General features: G+C 53.7%; 1 protein-coding gene across 1 annotated transcript in view; it reads left to right on the forward strand.

Moving 5' to 3' along the window:
- The window catches only part of LOC129855914 (neuronal acetylcholine receptor subunit beta-2-like), a 56757-nt gene that overhangs the window by 27119 nt on the left and 12643 nt on the right, over positions 1-16995 (forward strand). The window lies entirely within an intron of this gene.

Consider the following 16995-nt stretch of genomic DNA (forward strand, 5'->3'; position numbering starts at 1 on the left):
CAGATGGCTCAGACGGCGCTGGGCAGACAGATGGCTCAGACGGCGCTGGGCAGGCAGATGGCTCAGACGGCGCTGGGCAGACAGATGGCTCAGACGGCGCTGGGCAGACAGATGGCTCAGACGGCGCTGGGCAGACAGATGGCTCAGACGGCGCTGGACAGACAGATGGCTCAGACGGCGCTGGGCAAACAGATGGCTCAGACGGCGCTGGGCAGACAGATGGCTCAGACGGAGCTGGGCAGACAGGCAGTGCAGAAGGCGTTGGGCAGACGGCCGACTCTGCCCTGCTGAGGCGCACAGTAGGCCTGGTGCGTGGTGCCGGAACTGGAGGTACCGGGATGACGGCACGCACTTCAAGGCTAGTGCGGGGAGCAGGGACAGGGCACACTGACCTCTCGAAGCGCACTATAGGCCTGGTGCGTGGTACCGGAACTGGAGGTACCGGGCTGAGGGCACGCACCTCAGGGCGAGTGCGGGGAGAAGGAACAGTGCGTACAGGGCTCTGGAGACGCACAGATGGCTTAGTGCGTGGTGCCGGAACTGGAGGCACTGGGCTGGAGACACGCACCATAGGGAGAGTGCGTGGAGGAGGAACAGGGCTCTTAAAACGCACTGGAAGCCTGGTGCATGGTGTAGGCACTGGTGGTACTGGGCTGGGGCGAGGAGGTAGCGCCGGAAATACCGGACCGTGTAGGCGTACTGGCTCCCTTGAGCACTGAGCCTGCCCAACCTTACCTGGTTGCATGCTCCCCGTAGCCCGTCCAGTGCGGGGAGGTGGAATAACACGCACTGGGCTATGCACCCGTACAGGAGACACCGTGCGCTCTACTGCGTAACATGGTGTCTGCCCGTACTCCCGCTCTCCACGGTTAGCCTGGGAAGTGGGCGCAGGTCTCCTACCTGCCCTCGGCCCACTACCTCTTAGCCCCCCCCCAAGAAATTTTTGGGTGGTACTCACGGGCTTTTCGGGCTTCCGTGCTAGACGCGTCCCCTCATAACTCCGGTTCCCTTCTCCGGTTGCCTCTGCTCTCCTCAGTGCCTCCAGCTGTTCCCATGGGAGGCGATCCCTTCCAGCCAGGATCTCCTCCCATGTGTAGCAACCTTTCCCGTCCAAAACATCCTCCCAAGTCCATTCCTCCTTCTTGCGCTGCTGCTGTCGTTGCTGTCCGTTAACCCGCTGCTTGATCTGGGTTTGGTGGGTGATTCTGTAACGGCTCTCTTTCGGTGAGTGAGTTGACCAAGGCGCAGCGGGTTGTGAATACATAATTAACTTTATTTAACAAGACGAAACTAAACACACGAAGAACACTTGAATAATTTTACAAAACAACAAAACGAACTAGACAGACCTAAACTAAGAACTTACATGAAACGAGGAACACATAAACAGGAACGACCGAACGAACGAGACGAGACAGTACCGTGTGGTGCAACAAACACAGACACAGTGACAATCACCCACAAACAAACAGTGAGAACACCCTACCTTAATATGACTCTCAATTAGAGGAAAACGCAAAACACCTGCCTCTAATCAAGAGCCATACCAGGCAACCCAAAACCAACATAGAAACGGAAAACATAGACTGCCCACCCAAAACTCACGCCCTGACCATCACACACATAAAAAACACCATAAAACAGGTCAGGAACGTGACAGAACCCCCCCCTCAAGGTGCGAACGCCGGGCGCACCAGCACAAAGTCCAGGGGAGGGTCTGGGTGGGCATCTGACCACGGTGGTGGCTCAGGCTCCGGACGCTGTCCCCACACCACCATAGTCACTCCCCGCTTCTGTATCCCCCTCCCAATGACCACCCTCCAACTAAAACCACCTAAATGAAGGAGCAGCACCGGGATAAGGGGCAGCACCGGGATAAGGGGCAGCACCGGGATAAGGGGCAGCACCGGGATAAGGGGCAGGTCCGGGCTGAGGGACTCTGGCAGGTCCGGGCTGAGGGACTCTGGCAGGTCCGGGCTGAGGGACTCTGGCAGGTCCGGGCTGAGGGACTTTGGCAGGTCCGGGCTGAGGGACTCTGGCAGGTCCGGGCTGAGGGACTCTGGCAGGTCCGGGCTGAGGGACTCTGGCAGGTCCGGGCTGAGGGACTCTGGCAGGTCCGGACTGAGTGGCAGCTCATGACTGAGTGGCAGCTCATGACTGAGTGGCAGCTCATGACTGTAGGGCAGCTCATGACTGTAGGGCAGCTCATGACTGTAGGGCAGCTCATGACTGTAGGGCAGCTCATGACTGTAGGGCAGCTCATGACCGGAGGGCAGCTCATGACCGGAGGGCAGCTCATGACCGGAGGGCAGCTCATGACCGGAGGGCAGCTCATGACCGGAGGGCGTCTCTGGCAGCTCCTGACTGGCTGGCGTCTCTGGCAGCTCCTGACTGGCTGGCGGCTCTGGCAGCTCCTGACTGGCTGGCGGCTCTGGCAGCTCCTGACTGGCTGGCGGCTCTGGCAGCTCCTGACTGGCTGGCGGCTCTGGCGGCTCCTGACTGGCTGGCGGCTCTGGCGGCTCCTGACTGACGGACGGCTCTAGCGGCTCCTGACTGACGGACGGCTCTAGCGGCTCCTGACTGACGGACGGCTCTAATGGCTCGGGACAGACGGGCGGCTCTAATGGCTCGTGGCAGACGGATGGCTCAGAAGGCGCTGGGCAGACAGATGGCTCAGAAGGCGCTGGGCAGACAGATGGCTCAGACGGCGCTGGGCAGACAGATGGCTCAGACGGCGCTGGGCAGACAGATGGCTCAGACGGCGCTGGGCAGGCAGATGGCTCAGACGGCGCTGGGCAGACAGATGGCTCAGACGGCGCTGGGCAGACAGATGGCTCAGACGGCGCTGGGCAGACAGATGGCTCAGACGGCGCTGGACAGACAGATGGCTCAGACGGCGCTGGGCAAACAGATGGCTCAGACGGCGCTGGGCAGACAGATGGCTCAGACGGAGCTGGGCAGACAGGCAGTGCAGAAGGCGTTGGGCAGACGGCCGACTCTGCCCTGCTGAGGCGCACAGTAGGCCTGGTGCGTGGTGCCGGAACTGGAGGTACCGGGATGACGGCACGCACTTCAAGGCTAGTGCGGGGAGCAGGGACAGGGCACACTGACCTCTCGAAGCGCACTATAGGCCTGGTGCGTGGTACCGGAACTGGAGGTACCGGGCTGAGGGCACGCACCTCAGGGCGAGTGCGGGGAGAAGGAACAGTGCGTACAGGGCTCTGGAGACGCACAGATGGCTTAGTGCGTGGTGCCGGAACTGGAGGCACTGGGCTGGAGACACGCACCATAGGGAGAGTGCGTGGAGGAGGAACAGGGCTCTTAAAACGCACTGGAAGCCTGGTGCATGGTGTAGGCACTGGTGGTACTGGGCTGGGGCGAGGAGGTAGCGCCGGAAATACCGGACCGTGTAGGCGTACTGGCTCCCTTGAGCACTGAGCCTGCCCAACCTTACCTGGTTGCATGCTCCCCGTAGCCCGTCCAGTGCGGGGAGGTGGAATAACACGCACTGGGCTATGCACCCGTACAGGAGACACCGTGCGCTCTACTGCGTAACATGGTGTCTGCCCGTACTCCCGCTCTCCACGGTTAGCCTGGGAAGTGGGCGCAGGTCTCCTACCTGCCCTCGGCCCACTACCTCTTAGCCCCCCCCCAAGAAATTTTTGGGTGGTACTCACGGGCTTTTCGGGCTTCCGTGCTAGACGCGTCCCCTCATAACTCCGGTTCCCTTCTCCGGTTGCCTCTGCTCTCCTCAGTGCCTCCAGCTGTTCCCATGGGAGGCGATCCCTTCCAGCCAGGATCTCCTCCCATGTGTAGCAACCTTTCCCGTCCAAAACATCCTCCCAAGTCCATTCCTCCTTCTTGCGCTGCTGCTGTCGTTGCTGTCCGTTAACCCGCTGCTTGATCTGGGTTTGGTGGGTGATTCTGTAACGGCTCTCTTTCGGTGAGTGAGTTGACCAAGGCGCAGCGGGTTGTGAATACATAATTAACTTTATTTAACAAGACGAAACTAAACACACGAAGAACACTTGAATAATTTTACAAAACAACAAAACGAACTAGACAGACCTAAACTAAGAACTTACATGAAACGAGGAACACATAAACAGGAACGACCGAACGAACGAGACGAGACAGTACCGTGTGGTGCAACAAACACAGACACAGTGACAATCACCCACAAACAAACAGTGAGAACACCCTACCTTAATATGACTCTCAATTAGAGGAAAACGCAAAACACCTGCCTCTAATCAAGAGCCATACCAGGCAACCCAAAACCAACATAGAAACGGAAAACATAGACTGCCCACCCAAAACTCACGCCCTGACCATCACACACATAAAAAACACCATAAAACAGGTCAGGAACGTGACAGAACCCCCCCCTCAAGGTGCGAACGCCGGGCGCACCAGCACAAAGTCCAGGGGAGGGTCTGGGTGGGCATCTGACCACGGTGGTGGCTCAGGCTCCGGACGCTGTCCCCACACCACCATAGTCACTCCCCGCTTCTGTATCCCCCTCCCAATGACCACCCTCCAACTAAAACCACCTAAATGAAGGAGCAGCACCGGGATAAGGGGCAGCACCGGGATAAGGGGCAGCACCGGGATAAGGGGCAGCACCGGGATAAGGGGCAGCACCGGGATAAGGGGCAGGTCCGGGCTGAGGGACTCTGGCAGGTCCGGGCTGAGGGACTCTGGCAGGTCCGGGCTGAGGGACTCTGGCAGGTCCGGGCTGAGGGACTTTGGCAGGTCCGGGCTGAGGGACTCTGGCAGGTCCGGGCTGAGGGACTCTGGCAGGTCCGGGCTGAGGGACTCTGGCAGGTCCGGGCTGAGGGACTCTGGCAGGTCCGGACTGAGTGGCAGCTCATGACTGAGTGGCAGCTCATGACTGAGTGGCAGCTCATGACTGAGTGGCAGCTCATGACTGTAGGGCAGCTCATGACTGTAGGGCAGCTCATGACTGTAGGGCAGCTCATGACTGTAGGGCAGCTCATGACTGTAGGGCAGCTCATGACTGGAGGGCAGCTCATGACCGGAGGGCAGCTCATGACCGGAGGGCAGCTCATGACCGGAGGGCAGCTCATGACCGGAGGGCGTCTCTGGCAGCTCCTGACTGGCTGGCGTCTCTGGCAGCTCCTGACTGGCTGGCGGCTCTGGCAGCTCCTGACTGGCTGGCGGCTCTGGCAGCTCCTGACTGGCTGGCGGCTCTGGCAGCTCCTGACTGGCTGGCGGCTCTGGCAGCTCCTGACTGGCTGGCGGCTCTGGCGGCTCCTGACTGGCTGGCGGCTCTGGCGGCTCCTGACTGACGGACGGCTCTAGCGGCTCCTGACTGACGGACGGCTCTAGCGGCTCCTGACTGACGGACGGCTCTAATGGCTCGGGACAGACGGGCGGCTCTAATGGCTCGTGGCAGACGGATGGCTCAGAAGGCGCTGGGCAGACAGATGGCTCAGAAGGCGCTGGGCAGACAGATGGCTCAGACGGCGCTGGGCAGACAGATGGCTCAGACGGCGCTGGGCAGACAGATGGCTCAGACGGCGCTGGACAGACAGATGGCTCAGACGGCGCTGGGCAAACAGATGGCTCAGACGGCGCTGGGCAGACAGATGGCTCAGACGGAGCTGGGCAGACAGGCAGTGCAGAAGGCGTTGGGCAGACGGCCGACTCTGCCCTGCTGAGGCGCACAGTAGGCCTGGTGCGTGGTGCCGGAACTGGAGGTACCGGGATGACGGCACGCACTTCAAGGCTAGTGCGGGGAGCAGGGACAGGGCACACTGACCTCTCGAAGCGCACTATAGGCCTGGTGCGTGGTACCGGAACTGGAGGTACCGGGCTGAGGGCACGCACCTCAGGGCGAGTGCGGGGAGAAGGAACAGTGCGTACAGGGCTCTGGAGACGCACAGATGGCTTAGTGCGTGGTGCCGGAACTGGAGGCACTGGGCTGGAGACACGCACCATAGGGAGAGTGCGTGGAGGAGGAACAGGGCTCTTAAAACGCACTGGAAGCCTGGTGCATGGTGTAGGCACTGGTGGTACTGGGCTGGGGCGAGGAGGTAGCGCCGGAAATACCGGACCGTGTAGGCGTACTGGCTCCCTTGAGCACTGAGCCTGCCCAACCTTACCTGGTTGCATGCTCCCCGTAGCCCGTCCAGTGCGGGGAGGTGGAATAACACGCACTGGGCTATGCACCCGTACAGGAGACACCGTGCGCTCTACTGCGTAACATGGTGTCTGCCCGTACTCCCGCTCTCCACGGTTAGCCTGGGAAGTGGGCGCAGGTCTCCTACCTGCCCTCGGCCCACTACCTCTTAGCCCCCCCCCAAGAAATTTTTGGGTGGTACTCACGGGCTTTTCGGGCTTCCGTGCTAGACGCGTCCCCTCATAACTCCGGTTCCCTTCTCCGGTTGCCTCTGCTCTCCTCAGTGCCTCCAGCTGTTCCCATGGGAGGCGATCCCTTCCAGCCAGGATCTCCTCCCATGTGTAGCAACCTTTCCCGTCCAAAACATCCTCCCAAGTCCATTCCTCCTTCTTGCGCTGCTGCTGTCGTTGCTGTCCGTTAACCCGCTGCTTGATCTGGGTTTGGTGGGTGATTCTGTAACGGCTCTCTTTCGGTGAGTGAGTTGACCAAGGCGCAGCGGGTTGTGAATACATAATTAACTTTATTTAACAAGACGAAACTAAACACACGAAGAACACTTGAATAATTTTACAAAACAACAAAACGAACTAGACAGACCTAAACTAAGAACTTACATGAAACGAGGAACACATAAACAGGAACGACCGAACGAACGAGACGAGACAGTACCGTGTGGTGCAACAAACACAGACACAGTGACAATCACCCACAAACAAACAGTGAGAACACCCTACCTTAATATGACTCTCAATTAGAGGAAAACGCAAAACACCTGCCTCTAATCAAGAGCCATACCAGGCAACCCAAAACCAACATAGAAACGGAAAACATAGACTGCCCACCCAAAACTCACGCCCTGACCATCACACACATAAAAAACACCATAAAACAGGTCAGGAACGTGACAGAACCCCCCCCTCAAGGTGCGAACGCCGGGCGCACCAGCACAAAGTCCAGGGGAGGGTCTGGGTGGGCATCTGACCACGGTGGTGGCTCAGGCTCCGGACGCTGTCCCCACACCACCATAGTCACTCCCCGCTTCTGTATCCCCCTCCCAATGACCACCCTCCAACTAAAACCACCTAAATGAAGGAGCAGCACCGGGATAAGGGGCAGCACCGGGATAAGGGGCAGCACCGGGATAAGGGGCAGCACCGGGATAAGGGGCAGCACCGGGATAAGGGGCAGGTCCGGGCTGAGGGACTCTGGCAGGTCCGGGCTGAGGGACTCTGGCAGGTCCGGGCTGAGGGACTCTGGCAGGTCCGGGCTGAGGGACTTTGGCAGGTCCGGGCTGAGGGACTCTGGCAGGTCCGGGCTGAGGGACTCTGGCAGGTCCGGGCTGAGGGACTCTGGCAGGTCCGGGCTGAGGGACTCTGGCAGGTCCGGACTGAGTGGCAGCTCATGACTGAGTGGCAGCTCATGACTGAGTGGCAGCTCATGACTGAGTGGCAGCTCATGACTGTAGGGCAGCTCATGACTGTAGGGCAGCTCATGACTGTAGGGCAGCTCATGACTGTAGGGCAGCTCATGACTGTAGGGCAGCTCATGACTGGAGGGCAGCTCATGACCGGAGGGCAGCTCATGACCGGAGGGCAGCTCATGACCGGAGGGCAGCTCATGACCGGAGGGCGTCTCTGGCAGCTCCTGACTGGCTGGCGTCTCTGGCAGCTCCTGACTGGCTGGCGGCTCTGGCAGCTCCTGACTGGCTGGCGGCTCTGGCAGCTCCTGACTGGCTGGCGGCTCTGGCAGCTCCTGACTGGCTGGCGGCTCTGGCAGCTCCTGACTGGCTGGCGGCTCTGGCGGCTCCTGACTGGCTGGCGGCTCTGGCGGCTCCTGACTGACGGACGGCTCTAGCGGCTCCTGACTGACGGACGGCTCTAGCGGCTCCTGACTGACGGACGGCTCTAATGGCTCGGGACAGACGGGCGGCTCTAATGGCTCGTGGCAGACGGATGGCTCAGAAGGCGCTGGGCAGACAGATGGCTCAGAAGGCGCTGGGCAGACAGATGGCTCAGACGGCGCTGGGCAGACAGATGGCTCAGACGGCGCTGGGCAGACAGATGGCTCAGACGGCGCTGGGCAGGCAGATGGCTCAGACGGCGCTGGGCAGACAGATGGCTCAGACGGCGCTGGGCAGACAGATGGCTCAGACGGCGCTGGGCAGACAGATGGCTCAGACGGCGCTGGACAGACAGATGGCTCAGACGGCGCTGGGCAAACAGATGGCTCAGACGGCGCTGGGCAGACAGATGGCTCAGACGGAGCTGGGCAGACAGGCAGTGCAGAAGGCGTTGGGCAGACGGCCGACTCTGCCCTGCTGAGGCGCACAGTAGGCCTGGTGCGTGGTGCCGGAACTGGAGGTACCGGGATGACGGCACGCACTTCAAGGCTAGTGCGGGGAGCAGGGACAGGGCACACTGACCTCTCGAAGCGCACTATAGGCCTGGTGCGTGGTACCGGAACTGGAGGTACCGGGCTGAGGGCACGCACCTCAGGGCGAGTGCGGGGAGAAGGAACAGTGCGTACAGGGCTCTGGAGACGCACAGATGGCTTAGTGCGTGGTGCCGGAACTGGAGGCACTGGGCTGGAGACACGCACCATAGGGAGAGTGCGTGGAGGAGGAACAGGGCTCTTAAAACGCACTGGAAGCCTGGTGCATGGTGTAGGCACTGGTGGTACTGGGCTGGGGCGAGGAGGTAGCGCCGGAAATACCGGACCGTGTAGGCGTACTGGCTCCCTTGAGCACTGAGCCTGCCCAACCTTACCTGGTTGCATGCTCCCCGTAGCCCGTCCAGTGCGGGGAGGTGGAATAACACGCACTGGGCTATGCACCCGTACAGGAGACACCGTGCGCTCTACTGCGTAACATGGTGTCTGCCCGTACTCCCGCTCTCCACGGTTAGCCTGGGAAGTGGGCGCAGGTCTCCTACCTGCCCTCGGCCCACTACCTCTTAGCCCCCCCCCAAGAAATTTTTGGGTGGTACTCACGGGCTTTTCGGGCTTCCGTGCTAGACGCGTCCCCTCATAACTCCGGTTCCCTTCTCCGGTTGCCTCTGCTCTCCTCAGTGCCTCCAGCTGTTCCCATGGGAGGCGATCCCTTCCAGCCAGGATCTCCTCCCATGTGTAGCAACCTTTCCCGTCCAAAACATCCTCCCAAGTCCATTCCTCCTTCTTGCGCTGCTGCTGTCGTTGCTGTCCGTTAACCCGCTGCTTGATCTGGGTTTGGTGGGTGATTCTGTAACGGCTCTCTTTCGGTGAGTGAGTTGACCAAGGCGCAGCGGGTTGTGAATACATAATTAACTTTATTTAACAAGACGAAACTAAACACACGAAGAACACTTGAATAATTTTACAAAACAACAAAACGAACTAGACAGACCTAAACTAAGAACTTACATGAAACGAGGAACACATAAACAGGAACGACCGAACGAACGAGACGAGACAGTACCGTGTGGTGCAACAAACACAGACACAGTGACAATCACCCACAAACAAACAGTGAGAACACCCTACCTTAATATGACTCTCAATTAGAGGAAAACGCAAAACACCTGCCTCTAATCAAGAGCCATACCAGGCAACCCAAAACCAACATAGAAACGGAAAACATAGACTGCCCACCCAAAACTCACGCCCTGACCATCACACACATAAAAAACACCAGAAAACAGGTCAGGAACGTGACACCTTCCATAAACTTGGGTGAGTCAGGTTTGTAGGCCTCCTTGCTCACACAATAATTGTCAGTTCTGCCCACAAAATTTATTTTGGATTGAGGTCAGGGCTTTATTATGGCCACTCCAATACCTTGATTTTGTTGTCCTTAAGCCATTTTGCCACAACTTTGGAAGTATGCTTGGGGTCATTGTCCATTTGGAAGACCCATTTGCGACCAAGCTTTAACTACCTGACTGATGTCTTGAGATGTTGCTTCAATATATCCACATAATTTTCCACCCTCATGATGCCATCTATTTTGTGACGTGCACCAGTCCCTCCTGCAGCAAAGCACCCCCACAACATGATGCTGCCACCCTCGTGCTTCACGGTTGGGATGGTGTTCTTCGGCTTGCAAGCCTCCCCCTTTTTTCTCCAAACATAACAATGGTCATTATGCCAAACAGTTTTATTTTTGTTTAATTAGACCAGAGGACATTTCTCCAAAAAGTACAATCTTTGTCCCCATGTGCAGTTGCAAACCGAAGTCTAGCTTTTTTATGGCGGTTTTTGAGCAGTCGCTTCTTCCTTGCTGAGCGGCCGTTCAGATTATGTCGATATAGGACTTGTTTTACTGTGGAAATAGATACTTTTGTACCTGTTTCCTCCAGCATCTTCGCAGGGTCCTTTGCTGTTGTTCTGGGATTGATTTGCACTTTTTGCACCAAAGTACGTTCATATCTAGGAGACAGAACGTGTCTTCAGGCATTTGAAAATTGCTCCCAAGAATGAACCAGACTTGTGGAGGTCTACAATTTTTTTTCTGAGGTCTTGGCTGATTTCTTTTAATTTTCCCATGATGTTAAGCAAAGAGACACTGAGTTTGAAGGTAGGCCTTGAAATTCATCCACAGGTACACGTCCAATTGAGTCAAATGATGTCAATTAGCCCATCAGAAGCTTCTAAAGCTATTAAATCATTTCTGGAATTTTCCAAGCTGTTTAAAGGCACAGTCAACTTAGTGAATGTAAACTTCTGACCCACTGGAATTGTGATACAGTGAGTGAAATAATCTGTCTGTAAACAATTGTTGGAAAAGTTACTTGTGTCATGCACAAAGTAGATGTCCTAACCGACTTGCCAAAACTATAGTTTGTTAACAAGACATTTGTGGAGTGGTTGAAAAACACGTTTTAATGACTCCAGCCTAAGTGTATGTAAACTTCAGACTTCAACTGTATATATATACACTGCTCAAAAAAATAAAGGGAACACTTAAATAACACAATGTAACTCCAAGTCAATCACACTTCTGTGAAATCAAACTGTCCACTTAGGAAGCAACACTGATTGACAATAAATTTCACATGCTGTTGTGCAAATGGAATAGACAAAAGGTGGAAATTATAGGCAATTAGCAAGACACCCCCCAAAACAGGAGTGATTCTACAGGTGGTGACCACAGACTACTTCTCAGTTCCTATGCTTCCTGGCTGATGTTTTGGTCACTTTTGAATGCTGGCGGTGCTCTCACTCTAGTGGTAGCATGAGATGGAGTCTACAACCCACACAAGTGGCTCAGGTAGTGCAGTTCATCCAGGATGGCACATCAATGCGAACTGTGGCAAAAAGGTTTGCTGTGTCTGTCAGCGTAGTGTCCAGAGCATGCAGGCGCTACCAGGAGACAGGCCAGTACATCAGGAGACGTGGAGGAGGCCGTAGGAGGGCAACAACCCAGCAGCAGGACCGCTACATCTCCGCCTTTGTGCAAGGAGGTGCACTGCCCGAGCCCTGCAAAATGACCTCCAGCAGGCCACAAATGTGCATGTGTCAGCATATGGTCTCACAAGGGGTCTGAGGATCTCATCTCGGTACCTAATGGCAGTCAGGCTACCTCTGGCGAGCACATGGAGGGCTGTGCGTCCCCACAAAGAAATGCCACCCCACACCATGACTGACCCATCACCAAACCGGTCATGCTGGAGGATGTTGCAGGCAGCAGAACGTTCTCCACGGCGTCTCCAGACTCTGTCACGTCTGTCACATGTGCTCAGTGTGAACCTGCTTTCATCTGTGAAGAGCACAGGGCGCCAGTAGCGAATTTGCCAATCTTGGTGTTCTCTGGCAAATGCCAAACGTCCTGCACGATGTTGGGCTGTAAGCACAACCCCCAACTGTGGACGTCGGGCCCTCATACCACCCTCATGGAGTCTGTTTCTGACCGTTTGAGCAGACACATGCACATTTGTGGCCTGCTGGAGGTCATTTTGCAGGGCGCTGGCAGTGCACCTCCTTGCACAAAGGAGGAGGTGGCGGTCCTGCTGCTGGGTTGTTGCCCTCCTACGGCCTCCTCCACGTCTCCTGATGTACTGGCCTGTCTCCTGGTAGCGCCTGCATGCTCTGGACACTACGCTGACAGACACAGCAAACCTTTTTGCCACAGTTCGCATTGATGTGCCATCCTGGATGAACTGCACTACCTGAGCCACTTGTGTGGGTTGTAGACTCCGTCTCATGCTACCACTAGAGTGAGAGCACCGCCAGCATTCAAAAGTGACCAAAACATCAGCCAGGAAGCATAGGAACTGAGAAGTAGTCTGTGGTCACCACCTGCAGAATCACTCCTGTTTTGGGGGGTGTCTTGCTAATTGCCTATAATTTCCACCTTTTGTCTATTCCATTTGCACAACAGCATGTGAAATTTATTGTCAATCAGTGTTGCTTCCTAAGTGGACAGTTTGATTTCACAGAAGTGTGATTGACTTGGAGTTACATTGTGTTATTTAAGTGTTCCCTTTATTTTTTTGAGCAGTGTATATATATATATATATATATATATATATATATATATACAGGCCCTATATATATATATATATATATATATATATATATATATATATATATATCTATCTATCTATCTATCTATCTATCTATCTATCTATCTATCTATCTATCTCTCTCTCTCTCTCTCTCTCTCTCTCTCTCTCTCTCTCTCTCTCTGTCTCTGTCTCTGTCTCTGTCTCTGTCTCTGTCTCTGTCTCTGTCTCTGTGTCTCTGTCTCTCTCTGTCTCTCTCTGTCTCTCTCTGTCTCTCTGTCTCTCTGTCTCTCTGTCTCTCTGTGTCTCTGTGTCTCTGTCTCTGTCTCTCTCTCTGATACTGTGCTAATATCCTATTGACAGGGAGAGAAAGGAGGTTATTTGAAACACAGTGATTGTTCTGCGGAATAGAACATCTAGCTAGAGATTATACACACAACTATAGACTGAAGTGGATGCTAATATCAGTCAGTGTCTCAATCTATCAGAGGGCTGAGTACTAACTTGCTCGTGTACAGTGTCTTTGTTCCAAATGGAACTCTATTCCCTATGTAGTGCACTACTTCTGACCAGAGCCCTATTCCATATGTAGTGCACTACTTCTGACCAGGGCCCTATTCCCTATGTAGTGCACTACTTCTGACCAGGGCCATATTCCCTATATAGTGCACTACTTCTGACCTGGGCCCTATTCCCTATATAGTGCACTACTTCTGACCAGGGCCCTATTCCCTATGTAGGTCACTACTACTGACCAGGGCCCTATTCCTCATGTAGGTCACTACTTCTGACCAGGGCCCTATTCCCTATGTAGGTCACTACTACTGACCAGGGCCCTATTCCTCATGTAGGTCACTACTTCTGACCAGGGCCCTATTCCTCATGTAGGTCACTACTTCTGACCAGGGTCCTATTCCCTATATAGTCACTACTTCTGACCAGGGCCCTATTCCTCATGTAGGTCACTACTTCTGACCAGGGCCCTATTCCTCATGTAGGTCACTACTTCTGACCAGGGCCCTATTCCTCATGTAGGTCACTACTTCTGACTAGAGCCCTATTCCCTATATAGTCACTACTTCTGACCAGGGCCCTATTCCTCATGTAGGTCACTACTTCTGACTAGAGCCCTATTCCCTATGTAGTGCACTACTTCTGACCAGGGCCCTATTCCCTATATAGTCACTACTTCTGACCAGAGCCCTATTCCCTATGTAGTGCACTACTTCTGACCAGGGCCCTATTCCCTATGTAGTGCACTACTTCTGACCAGGGCCCTATTCCCTATGTAGTGCACTACTTCTGACCAGGGCCCTATTCCCTATATAGTCACTACTTCTGACCAGGGCCCTATTCCCTATGTAGTGCACTACTTCTGACCAGGGCCCTATTCCCTATATAGTCACTACTTCTGACCAGGGCCCTATTCCCTATATAGTGCACTACTTCTGACCAGGGCCCTATTCCTCATGTAGGTCACTACATCTGACCAGAGCCCTATTCCCTATATAGTGCACTACTTCTGACCAGAGCCCTATTCCCTATGTAGTGCACTACTTCTGACCAGGGCTCTATTCCCTATATAGTCACTACTTCTGACCAGGGCCCTATTCCCTATATAGTGCACTACTTCTGACCAGGGCCCTATTCCTCATGTAGGTCACTACATCTGACCAGAGCCCTATTCCCTATATAGTGCACTACTTCTGACCAGAGCCCTCTTCCTCATGTAGTGCACTACTTCTGACCAGGGTCACTAATGTTAGTGCTTAGTTTAGAATATATCCTGCCTGGTGTCTATGAAAAATGTCTACTTGCTAACTTGATACAATACTCAACTTAACTAGGGCCTTCACAACCTTGAACACACAGAAACCTTAACTAGGGCCTTCACAACGAACACACAGAAACCAGAACTAGGGCCTTCACAACCTTGAACACACAGAAACCTGAACTAGGGCCTTCACAACCTTGAACACACAGAAACCTTAACTAGGGCCTTCACAACCTTGAACACACAGAAACCTTAACTAGGGCCTTCACAACCTTGAACACACAGAAACCTTAACTAGGGCCTTCACAACCTTGAACACACAGAAACCTTAACTAGGGCCTTCACAACCTTGAACACACAGAAACCTTAACTAGGGCCTTCACAACCTTGAACACACAGAAACCTTTACTAGGGCCTTCACAACCTTGAACACACAGAAACCGTAACTAGGGACTTCACAACCTTGAACACACAAAAACCGTAACTAGGGATTTCACTACCTTGAACACACATAAACCTTAACTAGGGCCTTCACTACCTTGAACACACAGAAACATTAACTAGGGATTTCACAACCTTGAACACACAGAAACCTTAACTAGGGCCTTCACAACCTTGAACACACAGAAACCTTATCTAGGGCCTTCACTACCTTGAACACACAGAAACCTTATCTAGGGCCTTCACTACCTTGAACACACAGAAACCTTAACTAGGGCCTTCACAACCTTGAACACATAGAAACCTTAACTAGGGCCTTCACAACCTTGAACACATAGAAACCTTAACTAGGGCCTTCACTTCCTTGAACACACAGAAACCTTAACTAGGGCCTTCACTACCTTGAACACACAGAAACCTGAACTAGGGCCTTCACTACCTTGAACACACAGAAACCTTAACTAGGGCCTTCACTACCTTGAAGTTAACGTTGAGTTAACGTACAGTACAGGTAGGTTTCTCCCTGTGGGTAATGCTGGTTGTAATGACATCAGCTCTACAACTGATTTGTCTCTGGGCTGTTACAGTAGAGTAGAGCAGAGGAAAAGTGATGCGTGGACTAAAAGCTAGTGTGTGTGAGATTCCTCCCCTCCAGCTGTCTCTGCGTCTCAAATGTCACCCTATATAGTGCCCTAGTTATGACCAAGGCCCGGGGGAGCCAAGGGAATAGGGTGGTGTTTGAAACTAGGCCTATAACTAGGCCTATAACCTCACGGTTCACACGTTGCCACATCACTACACCCTGATTCTCAGTCAGCTACTGGGGGGGGGGTCATGACACTACACACCCTGATTCTCAGTCAGCTACTGGGGGGGGGGGGGGGTCATGACACTACACACCCTGATTCTCAGTCAGCTACTGGGGGAGTCATGACACTACACACCCTGATTCTCAGTCAGCTACTGGGGGGGTCATGTCACTACACACCCTGATTCTCAGTCAGCTACTGGAGGGGTCATGACACTACACACCCTGATTCTCAGTCAGCTACTGGGGGGGGTCATGACACTACACACCCTGATTCTCAGTCAGCTACTGGGTGGGTCATGACAGAAGCTCAGAGTGTGTCAGAGCAATGTATTGGGGGAGTAGCACGGCCATCAGGAGAGAGAGAGGGGGGAGAGAGAGACCATTCATGGTTACATTGGAGCAGAAAGTGTCATGAACCCGGTTTGTTTTGTGTGTTCAAGGTTGTGAAGTCACTAGTTACGGTTTCTGTGTGTTCAAGGTTGTGAAGGCCCTAGTAAAGGTTTCTGTGTGTTCAAGGTTGTGAAGGCCCTAGTTAAGGTTTCTGTGTGTTCAAGGTTGTGAAGGCCCTAGTTAAGAATCAGGGTTTGTGATGGCTCCTACAGTGTGTTAGTCCTCTAGAGTTCAAACTCTCTGCCAACAAACCACTGTTAGTTAAAGAGGCAATCCGGGATTATATATATTTTTTTACTTTGAATTGAATGGTATATAGCCATTAATTCTTGAAGAATATATAATTTATAAATACCTCTTGAGCTTAGTGCAACCATCTTAACCTATCAAAACCCCAAATATAAGCTTGTTTTACTCCATTGTTTGTAAACAAACACTGTAGCCTGTAGCTTCAAAATATTGTTAAAACTATAATCACGTGGATGGTCAGTCCCTGCATCTATATCTTTGTCTATGAATTTGAGAGTGGTTATATTTCTCCTGCCTGATTCAGCTGTTTACCAAAATAAAGCGGCCATTTTATTGTAGTTTGAATCCCAGATTGTCCCTTTTATAAGTCATTTATCTGTCTCTGTGAGCCAGAGTGTTTTGTCTGTGTTTGAGCAGACGTTCTGTCTGTGAGTGTGTTCCTTTCAGATAAAATAGCTGTGATACTATGGGGACCTAAACTATCAGCAGCCTATCTCCTGTGTGTGTGTGTGTGTGTGTGTGTGTGTGTGTGTGTGTGTGTGTGTGTGTGTGTGTGTGTGTGTGTGTGTGTGTGTGTGTGTGTGTGTGTGTGTGTGTGTGTGCGTGTGTGTGACGTGTGAGCGTGTGCTCGTTTCAGATGGTGAACAGCTGGTGTGTGTGAAAGTGTGTTTTGTATCTTGTTGAGTTAAGGGAGGCTGGTGTGTGTGCT

This window comes from Salvelinus fontinalis, chromosome 5, assembly GCF_029448725.1.
Source record: "Salvelinus fontinalis isolate EN_2023a chromosome 5, ASM2944872v1, whole genome shotgun sequence".
NCBI classification, from domain to species: Eukaryota; Metazoa; Chordata; class Actinopteri; order Salmoniformes; family Salmonidae; genus Salvelinus; species Salvelinus fontinalis.